Source organism: Bison bison, unplaced genomic scaffold (genome assembly GCF_000754665.1).
Source record: "Bison bison bison isolate TAMUID 2011002044 unplaced genomic scaffold, Bison_UMD1.0 scf7180017864235, whole genome shotgun sequence".
Taxonomy (NCBI): Eukaryota; Metazoa; Chordata; class Mammalia; order Artiodactyla; family Bovidae; genus Bison; species Bison bison.
The window spans coordinates 7351890-7369986 of record NW_011494807.1 but is presented as its reverse complement, the minus strand read 5'-3'; the positions used below and the strand labels follow the sequence as shown (position 1 = coordinate 7369986).

At 41.6% G+C, this 18097-nt stretch overlaps 1 protein-coding gene across 1 annotated transcript in view; it reads right to left on the bottom strand.

Annotated features, from left to right (window-relative positions):
* Positions 1–9850, bottom strand: part of MEGF10 (multiple EGF-like-domains 10) — a 179865-nt gene extending 170015 nt beyond the window's left edge. Inside the window, exon 1 of the mRNA XM_010846328.1 lies at positions 9101–9850. The gene's annotated coding sequence lies outside the window, so the exon portion shown is untranslated. The remainder of the gene's footprint in view (positions 1–9100) is intronic.
* Positions 9851–18097: the final 8247 nt, after the last annotated feature.

The following is an 18097-nucleotide window of genomic DNA, read 5'->3' as shown; positions in this document are numbered from 1 at the left end:
AGCCACCTACAAATATCCACAGGAACAAGGGACTGAGTTTCCCTTTAAAAGAGGCAAAGGCTGAATGAATGACATACTTTTTCATAAATCAGGCTAAAAGACCAATCCTGTGTGAAAAGTCCATGACCTTTCCTGAGGCTCTGACCTTAAATTTGAATCTTTTTCTGATGCAAAGAATGTAGTCAATTGTCAGGCTCTGGATTAGATCTTTACAGGAAGTTTACAACCCTTTCCCTTCAGGGCTGGAATCCAGTCTGAAAGTTGGGGGTAAGAAATGGTATCTACCTAACATCTGGGGAGTCCCCCAACCTCATAACTGCCCTACTGCTGCTGCTGCTGCTAAGTCGCTTCAGTCGTGTCCGACTCTGTGCGACCCCATAGACGGAAGCCCACCAGGCTCCACCGTCCCTGGGATTCTCCAGGCAAGAACACTGGAGTGGGTTGCCATTTCCTTCTCCAGTGCATGAAAGTGAAAAGTGAAAATGAAGTTGTTCAGTCATGTCCGACTTTTAGCGACCCCATGGACTGCAGCCTGGCAGGCTCCTCCGTCCATGGGATTTTCCAGGCAAGAGTACTGGAGTGGGGTGCCATTGCCTTCTCCGATAACTGCCCTAACATATCAATAATTTTCTAATGCATTTAACTGCATTTCAATCTCACAAGATTCTCAGCTTCTAAACTAACATCTGAATCTAGATTTAGAGAGAAAATTTTAATACATCATACACATGGTGACCATACCACAGAATAAAGAATCATTCTCTGAAATCAGAGGCCTTATTTAGGTCAGATCAGATTCTTGTCTTTGATGAAGCTGGGGAAAAGAGGCCCAGAAAGGTACCTTTGCCTATATGATATCCTCAAATCATGTGAGCTGTGAGGAACATCTCACATTTTTAAAATCAATAATAAAATCTTTCCATAAGAGAAGTCACTGGGTATAGCAGGAAACAACTCTTCTTTGGCCAGATATCAGCTGGGGCTTCTAACAGACTTGTGTCCCTTTAATGCCATATCATGTGTGCCCAGTTGCTCAGTCATGTCAGACTCTTTGTGACCCCATGGACTGTAGCTCCCCAGGCTCCTCTGTCCATGGGATTTCCCAGGCAAGAATACTGGAGTGAGTTGCCAGTTCCTTCTCCAGGGGATCTTCCCAACCCAGGCATCAAAACTGCATCTCCTGTGTCTCCTGCCTTGGCAGGCAAATTCTTTACCACTGCGCCACCCGAGATGATCTTAATGCCATGTCTCATACCCCCAAACCAGCAGATTAATGATGCTTCCACAAAATCACTTTCTTCTTTCCCAAATCCTACATCTGACACATTGCTTCAAGTAGTTTAACTGTGGAAGGCCTTGACCTCCTTTCTTTGTCTCTCTGATTCAAGTGTGTCTGTTTCCTTGGGGCTACCAAGCTCAGTTGGATGGCTGGCCAGAGAGGAATGGAGCATCAGCCAAGCCCTGAACAATGGGCTCCTTTCTCCGGCTGTCACATGAACGGCGTTGTGTTACAGCCATTGTCCCTCCTAGCAGAGACGGAGAGGCACGGGTTCTCACAGACCAGCTATTCTCTCCGACCCCCTCTGACCAAGTCACTAAATATTAGAAATGAAGAGAAAAGAAAAGGAAAGAACATTTGTGCCTTTGGAGCAATACAGCCCTAACAAGGATTATTAGCGTACCCACAGACCACCTGTGTCAGAAGACCCTGTCAGAAACACCCATCCCCGTGCTCACTTCGGCAGCGCATATACTAAAAAATACACAGCCCTGGGCCCCACGCGGCACACCTGCCTGCAAGTGTGTGCTCAGTCATGTCCGACTCTTTGCAACCCTATAGACTGTAGCCTGCCAGGTTCCTCTGTCCATGGGATTCTCCAGGCAAGAATACTGGAGCGGGTTGCCATTTCCTCCTCCTTCTTACTAACCCAGGGATCAAACTCGCATCTCCTGCATCTTCTGCATTGCAGACAGATTCTTTACCACTGAGACATTGGGGACGTCCACAGTACTAAAAAATACCCAGCCCTGGGCTCCACTGCACCCCTACTAAATCAAAATTAGAGGTAAGCCAGTATCTGCCAGTGATTCTTAAGCCCCTAAACTTTGAAAGCAGAGGCCTCGAGCATTTCTCACCTCGCTGATGGCCCGATTTTGCACACCTATCAGTTCAAGGAACACACAGGAGATGAGAGGATATTGAAACAGCATGTACTTCACACTGTGGTGATCCAGTCTTCATGTGAGGAGAAATGACTGGGAGGAGAGAGATGAGAAAAATGAGGGCACCAAGTAATGTGGGGAATGAGACAGGAAAGTTAAAAACTAATAATAATGACTGTTGAGAAGATAATAGGAAGTTGGGGGTAGGAACAACGAGGAGGAAGAAGAGGGAGATAAGGGGAGAATAAAAGGAGGTGCTGACGCAAGCTGGCAGAGGCTGCACCTTCAGCAAAGGATGAGCCGTGAGAAAGCTCCAGTGGTGGGCTGAACAGATGACAACAAGCGAGCATGTTGCATATTTAGTTCAAAGTTTTAAGATGGGAATTTCCTCCATAGTTTTCAGCCTTAAAAGTCAGCCACTTAGAGTTGAATGTTTGGTGATATTGTATGAAATGAAGTAGATATGAAGTGATATCCATGGTTGGGCTGATGACCTCATGCTAAAAGTCCAGTGGTGTGGCAAGGTCATCCCTAAATTAAACTTCTTAAAGGAAAATATGAATTCAGATCTAGATGATCTTAGAAGAAACTTAAGTCCTGTCTCCATCCACACCCCCGAAGAAGCTCTACAATGGCTGAAAGAACGGTTTTCTCATTTTATACCTTCTCATGGAACAGGGGCTCAATTTTTACTTGACTCTCAATAGGGTGCCCTAACGCACACTGGGTTTATATAATAAAATAATTGCAGTATAATGTGAGGGGCCCCTTTAGTGCACAGAAGTGTTATGGAAGCAGGGAGAATCCAGTCCTATAGTCCCAGACGTGGTCGTCATAAAACAGTTCTCAAATGTTAACTCATTACTCCTATGGGAGGGTTTAGTCGCTATTGCTTAAAGGTGTCTTACAAATCCCTGCGGCCATGTGTTTACACCTCCCTGTCTAAAATGCCTCATCCACTCAAGTCCTCTCCTTCAAGGCCCCGCACTGTCAGGATGCCTCTGGTGAGCACACAGCCCTCTCTCTAGGATGAGCCCTCGAGAGCAGCTCTCAGAACTGCACACCAGGCCCTCACTACACCCAGCTTTAAACCGTCACTGCAGTTTTGTCATCTATTTTTTAAGGCGAATATCTTGGTACTTACACATAGTGTGTATCCCTATGTCCTATATACACCAAACACACATCTGATGGAGGCAAAATAAAACTCACTCTAATTACTTTCTCACAGAACAAAAGTCACATTTTATCACTGATTCCTTGTGCAAAAAAAAAAGAAAAAAAATGAAGTATCCTTCACAAAATATCAGTGGGAGTAGATAATCGAAAGTTTTCGTCTTGATTGTAGAATTAATCCTCTAGACCCAAAACAAAGATTTCATACTTTTATTTTGTTCTGTGTGAAACAAACTAAATTTGTGGGGTTTTGATTTTCAATTTGCCATATTTTTTTAAAAGACAAGCATGATCCTTTACTAGAAGGTATTTCAAAGACTCATCACGGGAATGATCATCTGTGGTGAGGTTCTAGAACTAAGCCAGTCTATGCAGCTCAGCCAGCTCGGACAGGATGTCAAGGACAAAGTGCTCAGTTCAGTTCAGTTCAGTTCAGTCGCTCAGTCATGTCTGCCTCTTTGCGACCCCGTGAATCGCAGCACGCCAGGCCTCCCTGTCCATCACCAGCTCCCAGAGTTCATTCAGACTCACATCCAAAGAGTCAGTGATGCCATCCAGCTATCTCATCCTCTGTCGTCCCCTTCTCCTCCTGCCCCCAATCCCTCCCAGTGTCAGGGTCTTTTCCAATGAGTCAAGTCTTCTCGCATGAGGTGGCCAAAGTACTGGAGTTTTAGCTTTAGCAGTCACACTCTAGATGGGGCCTTCTTGCTCCCAATCCTGTGCACACATGTATCAAGATGAGGCTTTCTATACTGAAATACTGTGTTTCTTTGTCTTGGGAAGAGGGGGATGGTACCATTTATTGCCCTCTGAATAGGAAATTGAAGTGGTTAAAATGCTTTACATAGTTTCTTTATCTAGGAGTATAAATCATTGGAAATGAAATGAGAGGAAATCACTAGTAATGAACATCCATAATGACAGGATATATTATCACATTCACACTTTCCAGACTGGCTAATGGCACAAAGTATACGTCATCAAATAGAAGCCGCAGGGTGACCTGCAGTTTTACAAATAAAGTTGTATCAAGGAGAATAACATTGGTTTGCATCTTAGTTTTTCCTGATAGTATAAGAAATCCTTTTATTAAGTTCTATACATTCATCTTCTGCAAAAACTATTTTGAAAAGGAGAATGATTATAGTGAAAAATAATCTTAAATTGGGAAGAAAAGGGAGTTGAGATAAATATAAAATCTTGGGAAATTCAGAGAGAGGGAATAAATGAATGAATGAATAAATAAAGAGATTAGGAGATCAGTTAAGAGACTTATGAAAGTACAGCCAGATGCAAGCTTAAATTAAGGCAGAAAAAGTTAATACTGGAAACAATTGAAAAAGAAGACTTAACAGAAGCCAATGAGTCCTGTTTTAATTCTTAAAGCTAATATTTTTAATGAAATACTGGGTACACATCCTTGACAAAATGAGAGCCAAGGCAGTTCTTAATATTGCTTTGTTTGAAGTCCAAAGAATTTGGACATTTGTAATTCATTCTTTGATGCTCCTACCTTCCTGCTCTATGTCAGTGGAAATCTCTTACATCAACCTATGAATGAACATTGCTTTGTTGTTTATTTTATGGTGGTGCTGCCCATGAGCCAAAAGTTCAGTTTTTGAAGCATCACCATCTTTGTCATGACCCTGCAATTTGTTCATTTGTTAAAATAGTATTACATATTTCCATTATTACAAAAAATGAGTGGGAAGTGAAAAAATTAAAAGCATAATCATAATTATAAGAAGACTTTGTCTCATAAACTTAATATGTGAAATGAAGATGGAAGTTATTAGGCATGCCCCAAATGGCAAATCTTTAGTCTGAATCAGGTACTTATTTAATTTGAACAAGTTAACTGGGACTCAAACAGGAGGAAATATCAAAATTAAAGAGCACTTAGAAAAAGAAAAAGAAGAAAACACTGAATAGTATGTCTTAAGTGGCAAGATGTAATTAAAAATTTATAATATGTTTTTCTCTCTAGGCCCAGCATCCCCTATAACATGTAAGATTTTGCACAACCTTTGAACCTGTTTTTAGGACTGCATCCTATTCTACTTAAGTAAGAAAAACAATATTGAATGAGTCACCATGTTTCTGATCAAATATTAAAACAAATGGAAAGGTGTTCTATAGACTAAAAAGCACAGGGTAAACCACTACAGCGCCCTGACATTCACAACCAAAACTATCTCAAAGGTATGATAAATTCAGCTCTTGAATCATAATACGAATACAGTTTTGAACTTACAACATTAATTCAGGGGCATCTGGTGTTTCATAAATCTTCTTAGGATATTCTATCTTGTCCTTTTTCCACTTTATGTTATTAACTTTGTAGACTCTGTCTAGCCAAATTGTGAATTCGTGAATGGCTTGTCCACAGTCTGACTAACTCAAACCCTTGGTGTGTCAATAAAAAGTCAAATGCATTCATTCATTCATTCTTCCTCCACATTCTTTAGGTATTTTTTAGGTAATTACTATGTGCCAGTCATTTGGATAGAGGCTCAGAATAAGGAATGATAAACTCACCAATCAGTTGGAAAATAATTCAGGTAACAGAGTTGACACAGTATGAGAGATGCTATATTAAAATTATCCACAAAGCAGAATATGAATCACATGAGATACCACTGTTTATGTAAAATAACTAGGAAAAGCTCCACACGAAACGTCTTAATTAAACTGCATCTTGAAGGATGAGTAGGTAGTAAGAAGTTAGTTAGACCAAAAAGAGGAGAAAAGACATTTCCTGCAGAGGGAAAAGCATACACAGTGAGGAGTGAATGAGGCAATGCATTCTTTAAGAAATAGTAACAAGATCAACATCAATGGGGCCGAAAGGTTGAAGCACAGGGTAGCAGAGAAGTAACCCTAAGAAGATGATGCCAAGCTGGTCTTATGTATGGTATTAAGAGGTTAGGCTTTATGCCATAAGTCAGTGTTTCTCCAAATGTGATTTGAGGTCACCTCTACAAGATTCATTTGGGGATCTGCTCAAAAGCAGATTTCTGGCCTTTACATGTGGGGTGAAGCTCCAGAATCTGCATTTTTCAATAAGTACCCAGGTGACACTGACGACACCATCTGAGGACTTGCCAAAGATTATTAAATAAGGAAATGACACGATCAGATGTGTATTTTACAAATACTCTATTAAACAATCATGAGGAAAATAAATCGACGGTTGCTAAATGAGCACGTACAAGCTTGGGTTAGCATTAGAACCTTCTGGGGAACTTGTAAAACTGCAGACTTTTCACATCTCACCCAGGACTTACTGCACCTGAATCCAAGAGGAGGGAGCACGGATTTATATTCGGTAGAAATACATGAAATCACAATTTTACCAGGGTCAAAAATGGTCAAATTTTAGCAGTTTCTCACAGGTCCATCTAATACTTTTAACAAGTCCTCCTCTATGTTTTTGATATACATCTGAGAATAACTGATGAAATACAAGCAGAGTCAAATGTTTTTCTTTTTTTATTAGCAGTGTCATTATTCACTTTGACTGACATGGAATGAAGTAAGTGACATAACTTATGAACCTAAAACAAATGTTAAAAGAAAAAGAGGATATTCAAAAAACAACCACCAATGAACTAAGGCAGCTAATTTAAAGATGTTAGAGCCAGAGGAACACCAGAGATTACCCAGTTCTTTCCCTACCTCCCCACACATGATGAAGCTGATGGGAAAAGCGCCCTGCTAGAGGTTTATATTGCATATTTTGTTCAATCCCTCAGCGATATAGGCTCTTCATTTTAACAGGTATTGAAATCATTAGAGCTAAAAAGTGTTAGAGACTTAATTTATAGAGTAATAATGCCACATGAAGTTCTAAATGTATGTGTGTGTGTGTGTGTGTCTGGGGAGGGGGTAGGCATAAAGCAAATACTTGTGCTTTTCCATTTCTAAAATGAAGCACACAAATTTAAATAATATAGAACCTAGAACAGTGCTTGAACTGTAACAGATGCTTGATAAATATTTATTGAACAAATGATTTGACACTCTTAAAAAAAAAAGGTTTAAGGATGCATAGTAATGCAACGTTTCTAAGGCACTATAGTTTACAGGTTGTAAACTGAGTGTACACCTCCCACCTGCTAACCTGTCCCAAGCACCTTTTGACACTCAACCATGACCCGTCCTCTACAAATCCCAGCCCTGCAATTTGCACCTTTCCTCTAAACAAGCCCCAGCAGGAAGCAATACAAAGACCATGTCGGAGCAAAGTTTGACAATGCATCACATTCTAGGTGGGAGTGAAGCCTACATGAGCACAGTTTTCAAAGTTCATCCAAACAGAAAGAATGGCTAACACTTACTGATAACTAACAAAAACTATATCATCACGATACGAGTTAACACTGTTAGAATAATAATGATGATGATGATGCTAATAACAGCTAATATGTGCTTACTATTGCCAGGCATGTTAGCATTCCACACATACATTAACTTATTTAATCCTTTGAACTGCCCTCTGGTATGAGCATTGTTATGATTTTTCTGACTTTGCAGCTGAGGAGAGAAAGGTTAAGTAATACCCCAAATCATACAACTGGATAGTGGCAGAGTTAGTGGTTTCCCCCAGGCCCCCAGGTCCCAGAGCATCCCCTCTATTGAACACTCTGACCTCAGAGCAGCACAGCAAAAAGTACCCTGCAAGCTGACCTCTTGGAGTGTTCACATCAGAAAAATGATCCGGTCTTTTCATCCATAAGAAGTGAAACATCACATACAGTGAAGACTATACACAAAGTGAGGCTCAGAATATAAAGGAGAAAGGCCAGGGAAGCCCATTTTAGGAATAATAAAATCTCAAACTTTAACTCTCCCTGAAGAATTTGGATTCTCCTGTGGGGATATTTTCTAAAGAAGTATCAAAGATGTCACTACATTTCATTTACTCCGTGGTATCACTCATTTCCAGAAAGAAAGACAAAATACTTTCATAAACCAGGGCTAAAAGTCCTAGATCCAAGGAATTAAAAAGACCAACAGGAGATAGCTCTTTGCATGGTAACTATACTGGAGGAGGAAATGGCATCCCACTCCAGTACTCTTGTCTGAAGAATCCCATGGACAGAGGAGCCTGGCGGGCTACCTTCCATGGAGCGGCAAAAGAGTCAGACACGACTGAGCCACTAACACTTTCACACATGGCTGGAAGAACCGCCCTTCCGAACATCCCCTGAGGTACCAGGTATTCAAACAGGTAAGAGAGGCCTTCAGTCACCCAGCCTGTGATCCTGATGCCCCCTAAAAGACCGTGAGAACACAGGAGGAGGGAACATTCCACTCCGACCACACAATCTGAATAGCAAGTCCTGGAGAAAAAGAAGTTTAGAAAACAAGATCCCAGAGGACAAGCAAAGTGGACCTGACAGCAAGGACCCCGCCAAAACTGTTTCATTCCCAGTCTCCCCAAATCTCCCTACACACATCTATGACACTGGTCAACAGAGAACCAACACAAACAAGGAAATACAAGGGCAGAAATTATGCAAAATAAGATGCGTAAGGGGGGCATTTCACGAAAAATACTCCAAGAAGTTCTACCCAGCTCCCAGTACAAGACCAAATCCAAACACTAACAATAAACCCTGGAAACCAGTAAACAAGCCAGACCGAGCCCATCTTGCCCCACCTCACAGGGCACCCGGGGTATCCTGGCTAAGGAAAATCTGCCCCCAATCCGGCCAAGGTCCAGCGGCTGCCAGAAGGGAGTTTGCCCAACTCTTACCCGAGATCCTGAGATTCACAGCCCAACACTTTCCCCCGGGTTTTGACGCAGCGCCAGCGGAGAAACAGAATCTGTTCCAAAAGGCGCAGCTCGGTTCCGAGCAGCGTCCCCAAAAGAGCGATACTTCGGAGTCTTGGTTCAGGCTTAGAGGCTCGGGAACGAAGACGGGTCTGCGTGCGTTTCCAGACCCCCGGTTTCGCGCACCGAGAAAGTACTCGCTGCAAACTTGAGTCAGGTTTTCTCCGTCTGGCCCGAGATGCTGAAGGAGGAGGGGAGTAACCCGAGCCTGGCGCGGGATGCGAGCAGTTGCCGCTGCTGCAGCTGCTGCCGCCGGGACAGAGACTGCTGGGGGGCGGGGGTCTCTGGGCGCGGCGGGCAGTCCTTAGTGTGACCTGCAGGATCCTCCCGGCCCAGTTCCTGCGCCCCGATCGCGGGTTGTCCCTGTCCTGAGCGGCTTCCACCGCCCGAAGAGACTCCGCCAATAGTCTGGCTACTAAACTGGCACACCTTGGGGTTACCTCGTGGGGTTTATCAAGGGGTAGCGGAGAGAGTGCCCGTCTGAGTCCCAATTCACTCTCAGGGCCCCAGTGTCAAAGTCCCCAGAGGTTCTGGAGCCCCTGTGAAGATTGGGGGGAGTGGGGACAGCACCCGAGCAACCAGCAGGAGGGGATGGCACGTCCCCAGCGGTGCCAGGGAGGGAGCGCAACCGCGGGACATAGAAGGGAGGAGTGACCTAGCGGTACAAAAGTGTTCGCTGCAGCAACAAAGTGGTTGGAGAGGTGGGGCGTGGGGTGAGAGAGTCCGATTTACGGAGGCGGAGCGGAGAGAGAACTCCACGGGCCAGCAGCAAAATCCCTCCAGGCCAGCTAAGACTTCCCGGGCGGAGATTTCTTGGGGAATGGCTCCCTCTGCCGACTCTCCAGGGAGACCCCAGGAGACCCAAAGACGAAAAGCGATAAGGATGAAAAGGCTTTTCCCTATCTGTGTATTTGGGGAGACACGAATTTTGGAATCTCCTTCTCTGATCACCATCCTCTTTCTTAGGAAACAATTAACCTGCATGAGAATGACATGAGAAGATACACACTTCTTATCCACGGAAAGTTGTTAGCTTTTTCTTTTTTCAATATTAAGCTGAATTCTATCCTCTCCACTCCCCAAAAGACTTGTGCTCCATATTCACACCAGATGAGGCACTCCTGTTCCTTACATTAATATAAACTCTTTCTTTTTAGAGAGACCTCAAAAGCATATGCAACCCCAGTCAGTAACAGTACAGAGCAAACAGTCCATGCTCAAAGTTATACTTGAATGGAATGAATGAGCATGTATATTTGAAGCCCTTCACTATTCTCCTTGATAACCCCTGGAAATAAACAGTGGAAGACTGTTTCTGTTTGTATGTTTACCAGATAACATCACCCTTTCTTCTGGTTAACAGTACCTTCCTTCCTTTTTCTTGAGGCACCACCCCTGCCACATTTAGGGCATTCTGGATGGGAAGGTCATTCAGGATGGTCCAGCTTTTCTGAGTCCAAGGATGGGCACCTGACCTAAGCTAGTCCCCTCAGACCTTCTCTTCCAGGAATACTAACTTTGGCCAGAGCAGCACAAGGAGGAATAAATCTAGTGCTGATTGATCCATATGACAGTGTTCTAGAGGCTGGCCATTAGGTCATGCCATTTGTACCCCAAAGCTCCCTGCTTTATATTTTATGAAACCTGGTTACTCCACTTCCTTTGATTTTTTAATTAACTTTATTGAGATATGATTTACATTCAATATATTGCTGTCATATCAAAGATAGAGTTTGAGAAGTTTTGAATAATGTACACACCCATGGAACCACAACTACAGTCAAGATAATGAACAATCATTCCCAGAAACTTCTCTTTTACCCCCTTTGAATTCAGTTACCCACCTCATTTTATCCCTGACCCACTCAACTGCTTTCTGTAGCTATAGATTTGTCTTTCTTGCCATTGTAGAAGATCCTTCTACAATGGAATCATGTAATATGTATTCCTTTATGTCTGACTTCTTCACTCAGCATAATGTTTCTGAAATTCATCAAAACAGTTTGTAAAAGTAGGTTGCTTTCTCTTTATTGGTGAGTATTATTCCATTGTATGGATATACTGCCATTTGCCCAGCCACCAAATGTTTTCAATTTAGGTTTATAATAAGTAAAGCAGCTAGGAACTTCCATGTAAAAGTCTTTTTCACGGGAGTGGAATTACTGGATTATATAGTGTGTGTTTACATATATAATAGAGATTAACTGTTTTCCAAGGTTCCCAATAGCAATGTATGACAGTTGCTCCACATTATCATCAACACTTGATATTGTCTGTCTTTTATTTTAACCATTCCATTGAGTATATAGTAGTGTCTCATTACGGCTTTAATTTGCATTTCCCTAATGACTAATGATCTTCCCAGGTGGCAAAGTGGTAAAGAATCTGCCAATGCAGAAGATGCAAGAGACGGGGGGTTTAAACCCTGGGTCAGAAAGACCTCCTGGGGGTAGGAAACAGCAATGCAATCCAGTATTCTAGCCTGGGAAATCCTATGGACAGAGGAGCCTGGCAGGCTATATTCCATGGGGTCGCAAAGAGTCTAACATGACTTAGAGACTAAATAAGAACAAAAAATGACTAATGATGGTGAACAAAGATGTTTGCCACCTCTTCATGTGCTTGCATTCCATTAGTTCTTTGATGAAGTATCCAAAGTTTCTTGTCCAATTTGTAAGCAGATCATTTGTCTTCTTGTTATTGGGTTGTATGAATTCACATATTCTGAAAATCAGGTATTTGTCATATATGTGTATAACAAATATACTGTTTCAGTTTGTCTCTTGCCTTTTAATTTCTCAATCTTTCTTTCAAACAACATAATTTTTTTTTACAAAGTCTAATTTATCAGTTGTTTTTTTTTTTACAGCTGTGTTTTCCATGTTTTATCTAAGAGATCTTTGCTTACCCCAAGGTCATGAAGATTTTCTCCCACTATTTCTTCCAAAATTTATAATTTAAGCTGTTATGTTTAGGTCTGCTCCATCTACTTCTGCTTCATTGACTACCCTACAGCCTTTGGCTATGTGGATCACAACAAACTATGAAAATTCATAAAGAGACAGGAACACCAGACCACCTTACCTGACTCCTGAGAAACCTGTATGTTGGTCAAGAAGCAGCATTTAGAGCTGAACATGGAACAATGGACTGATTCAAAACTGGGAAAGGAGTACATCAAGGCTGTATATTGTCACCCTGCTTATTTAACTTCTATGCACAGTACATTATGCAAAATGCCAGGCTGAATGAAGCACAAGCTGGAATCAAGATTGCCAGGAGAAATATCAACAACCTCACATATCTGGATGATACCACCTTGATGTCAGAAAGTAAAGAGGAATTGAAGAGCTTCTTGATGAGGGTGAAAGAGTAAAAAAGCTGGCTTAAAACTCAATATTCAAAAAACTAAGATCAGGGGACCTGGTCCTATCACTTTATGGCAAATAGATGGGGAAACAATGGAAACAGTGAGACTTTATTTTCTTGGGCTCCAAAATCACTGAAGATGGTGACTGCAGCCATTAAATTAAAAGACATTTGCTCCTTGGAAGAAAAGCTATGACAAACCTAGACTGAATATTCAAATGCAAAGACATCACTTTACCGACAAAGGTCCATCTAGTCAAAGCTATGCTTTTTCCAGTAGTCATGTATAGATGTGAGAATTGGACCATAAAGAAGGCTGAGTGCCGAAGAATTGATGCTTTCAAACTGTGGTGTTGGAAAAGACTCTTGAGAGTCCTTTGGACTGCAAGGAGATCAAATCAGTCCATCCTAAAGGAAATCACCCCTGAATATTGATTAGAATGACTGATACTGAAGCGGAAGCTCTACTACTTTGGCCACCTGATGTGAAGAACCAACTCATTGGAAAAGACCCTGATGCTGAGAAAGATTGAAGGCAAAAGCAGAAGGGGGAGGCAAAGGATAAGATCGTTAGATAGCATTACTGACATAATGGACATGAATCTGAACGAACTCCAGAAAACAGTAAAGGACAGGGAAGCCTGGCGTACTGCAGTCCATGAGGTCACAGACAGCTGGACACTACTTAGTGAAGGAACAACTACAACATAATAAGACTTTGATTTCCAACTTCCCTTTTTTCTCAAGATTTGCTTTGCTTTCCTAAATTTGGGGTTTTTTTAAATCTCCTACGTGAATTGCAGAATTAGCTTGTCAGTGTTTAAAAACTCACTTTAATTGATAATGCCTTGAATATACTGATAACTTCAAGGAGAACTGACATGTTAGTTGAATCTTCCAATTATAAACATGTTGTATCGCTCCATTAATTTAGATCATTTTTAACATCTCTCAGCAATATTTTAGTTTTCAGCATGCCAGTTTTTCACATATTTTAAAAAATTTATCCCTAAATATTTTTAAATTTTTGGTGCTACTGTCAACAGACTTGTTTTTGAATTTCAATTTTTAACTGTTTGTTGCTAACATGGAAAAATACAATGAAATTTTGTACAATAGCTTCATATGTCGCCACCTGACTAAGTTTACTGATTAGTTCTAGCAGTTTTTCTAAAATTCTTTAGGATTTCCTACATACAAATAAATACAATTTTGCTACTTTTATTTCTCTTTCTTGCTTTATCGCTCTGGATAGGATGCCCAGGACAATGTTGAATAAGATGTTACTGTTGATAAAAGTTAAAATCTTTGCCTTGTTCTCCATCTTAGAGCAAAAATAAACAGTCTTTCACCAGGAAGTAGGATGTTAGCTGTAGGCTTTTCATAGACACCCTTTATTGATTGAAAAATCCCTTCACTAAAAGTTTCTACCATAAATGACTGTTGAATTTCATCAAATGTTTTTTCTGCATCAATTGAAATGACTGTATGGTTTTCCTCCTTTATCTCCTTAATTGAATTGATTGTCAAAAGTGCCCTTTGCCTTGCTGGGTTAAAGCCTACTTGGCCGATGTGTATGACAGGTTTTGTGTACTATTGGATTTGATTTGCTAACATTTTGTTCAGGTGTGTCTATATTCAGAAAGAATATTGGTCTATATTTTTATTTTCTTGTGACTCTTTGTCAGGCAAGAGATTCATTAAAATTTTTATCTATTCAATGGACCTCATAGCCCCATTTTAGCATAGTGATGAATGTCCTGCAGCCCTCTCTGTTAAAGATAGTGCCCTGAAGGTCTTCTGCTTGTATCATCCCTCTAAAGCCTCCTGCCCACACTGGTTCTCCGATTGCCTCTTTAGTCATGGACTACAGTCATGGGCTTTAGTCATGGGCTACAGCCCATGGGGTCACAAAAGAGTCGGACACAACTTAGCAGCTAAAACAACAACAACAGTATGGGCATGCAGGGAGAGTAGTATTTCTATGGGAACACTTTGGACCACAATGAGCCACATAGGGACCTGGAGAGTGAGCAGCAGCTCAGCAGATGCTTTCTAGTTCACAGGCAAGCACTGCAGGGAGTTGTAGAGGGTACAGCACTGACATCTCCTGCATTAGCAGGAATTCTTTACCACTGAGCCACCAGGGAATCCCCACCTGTCACTAATTACCAGTGTTTTACCAGCACAGCAGAGGGCTGCCTTTTGATGGCTTAGAGATGGTAGAATAGCTCCAGCCTGGGCAAACCAGCAAACTTCTGTGCTCACCAGAGGATTGAACTATACCTTCTCCAATGAGGTCTGAACCCCTTCCAGTTTTGTTCTTTCTTAAGCACTTTGTCAGCCCTAGAACACCATCCAGAATTGTTGTATCTAATAGTCACTTTTTACCAGAGTTAATAATTCGTTACATGAACTACCTCAACTCCGTTTAACCCACTGTGGTTTCTATCTCTTAACTGGACCCAGACTGATACATTATTGGGCTTACCTGGTAACTCAGCTGGTAAAGAATCCAACTTCAGTGCAGGAGACCCCAGTTCTATTTCTTGGTTAGGAAGATCCCCTGGAAAAGGCATAGGCTACTCACTCCAGTATTCCTGGGCTTCCCTGGTGGCTCAGTTGGTAAAGAATTCACCTACCATGTGGGAGACCTGAGTTTGATCCCTGGGTTGGGAAGATACCCCAGAGAAGGGAACAGCTACTCACTCCAGTATTCTGGCCTAGAGAATTCCATAGACAGAGGAGCCTGGCAGGCTACAGTCCATGGGGTCACAAAGAGTTGGACATGGCTGAGCAACTTTTGCTTCCACTTGGTACATTATAAGGTGTGAACTTTCTGGGATCTCTACTGAATGTCCCCAGATGTTCACTGAAGACCATTCACCCTTCACTCTGTTTATGAGTCCCCCAAGGCCTCTGGGAATTGTTCAGCTTACAGCTTCTTGATGGGTGTGTACCTGTCTTGTACAGTCTCACCCTAATCATCCTGGATTATTATTCAGCAACAGAAGGACCCTGTGCAAGTTTATGGAGGTTTCTCTTGGTTTAATTCTCTCCTCTTTAGTACACTGCTCTCCAAATTCCAGCCACCGCAGCCTCTGAATTCCAGTGTCTGTCTCCTGTGCTCACCTGCACTGTGCTTTAGGAAATACCTCTGGTCAGAAAGCCAGAGTGATTCTAGGGTTCACCTCATTTGCTTATTTTTCCTTTGGGACCACAATCTTCTTGCCCAGTGTCTAAAAAGAACTGTTTTTACTTCAGTTGTTCAAAGCAGGATCCTAAGACCAGTCTAGTTAACCGTTTAAGGACAGAAAAATTCTTTGCCTTTGATTTCTAGGAGCTACTCTTTGGACAAATTATTTCGCATGTTTGGTATGTTTTTATTTATTTTCCTTGAGTTGGATAGACTTGGTTTCTGTTGCTTGAGAACTCTGGGCAATACACATGTGGTAGCCAAAATGAACACATAAAGATAAAGCCTGAACAACCTGGATTAGAGTGAAGCTTTTAGTACCTTTATTCTGAATACCATAAGCATTATTCATATAAGATTAAATGGGGTTTTTAATTGGTGACTATACTATTCTGTCAACTATACTACAGAATTTAGAATCTACTAAAACTTCAATTATTCTTCATGGTTGTTATTAAGTCTGACTTTTTAAAATATTATTTATATAATTAGTTGTAGCTTTCATAGTAATTTTATAGAACTATTCATTTAGCCCTATGAAATTCTATTTTTCTATATGCAGTCCATTTTAGAACTTGTTGATATCTTGGAGGAGCTAATTCTTATCCTACTATACTGGCTAGGGAGTTCAAAATCAATATATTTGAAGTTTGATCAGCAGGCCACAAAGCTCTTGAGCAAATACCTATTAAACATGTGGAAGCAGGTGAAAGTCAAAGGCATATTCTGACAAGGACTTCATTTTCCATTTACAGTTTTTTTCATCCCATAGTACAGTCATTTAACCACTTACAAACACTACAGCTCTATTACATCAGCCCACATTCTTCATCTGACCCACAAGGATGTCATGGGATACTTTTTTCAATTATCTCATAAATCCAAATGTATTCTCATTCCTTCAGTTTACCTGTCTGATAATATTTCCAGTAAAGAAAGTGAAGTCAGCCTAGCAGGTCTGCTTCTTAGCGAACAAGGTTGACTTCTTATAGCCATGGCCTCCTCTCTGTAGTGCTCTCAATCATGTCTTCAAATCTATGATTTAAAAGCTTTCTTAGTGACAACAATCTACTTGTGTTCGCAGAACACACCTCCCAGTGGCTGACAGTCAGGCCTCCCAGTGGACGGCTGGTAGCTTCTGCTTCCCTCTGATTTGTTTCGAGCCTTGGCTGCCATTTTCCTATCTGCTCACTGCCCCCCACCCCATATAGGTTACCATTCAATACTCTGGATGAGGCTAAAGAGAAGTGGGTCTCTTTGGTAGCATCCTTCTCAGCTGGGAAGTGGGGCACTCCCTCACAAACTCTCCCTCTCAAGGGAGTAATTATGGGCTCCTTTGGCACTGAGCTGCTGCACAGAGGGAAGGGTGACATGGATAACGTTTAACATTTCTCTTATCTTTTCCAATGAGTCCAGTCTTGGGTTATTTTTTCCTCCAGTGGTGTGTTAGAACTTCCCCCACTGGACACTTGGAATTTTCCAAAAGCTTGCTCAAAAGTGGGTGACTGACAAAGGCAGTATTCTCCAGGGGCTCTTGGACCTCAGCTAAGAGGAACTGAATTGGTTCACGGGCCACTTTACAGTCGGCAGCCCAGAGCAAGGTCGGTATGCCTAGTACCCGATGCACAGGTGGGCAAGACTCCTCCCAGATCCTTTGGTGTTTGATGATAGCTCCCACAGCTTCCGCAGCCACTTTTGTCTATGAACTGGAGCCAAATTGTTGTTGGGAGGTGGGAATATAATAAAGGGAACCTTACTGAGCTATCTCCCCTATGTCACTCTCTCCAACTTTTTTTTTTTTACTGTGATCCACAGGAAGAAGTACATTTTTTATCATAATCAAATTCATATTTTAATAGGTATATGATCAGAACAAGTTTCATCAAACAACACTTACTATATGTCATGTCCTCTGATATTCTCTATACTCTAGTGCTCCTCAAATGTCAATGTACATGTTAAACAGCTAGGGATTTTGTTAACATGTAATTCTGATCCGGTATCTGGGGTGGAGCCTACATTTTAACAAACTCCTAAGGTGATATGCATGTCTCTTGGGTGCACCTTGAGTAGCTAAGCTCTTTTTCACTTTATTTTGTTTTATTTAAGTACTAAATCACTCTTCAAACTTTCGAGTGTATCTGGACTATCAATCTGTAAAAGCACTGCTGGTATATTTCCAGCTGTGACACTATGCTTGGAGAAGCTCTTGAATCAACAACATGGCTATCTAGGATATTCCTGCAAAAGTCTGTGTGTGATGTGGTATCATGCTTGGAAGGCTTTCAACAGAAAACAATGGCATCTTCCATATAGTAAGGCCAGAAAGTGACTGAAGTAAAGAGACTGACATC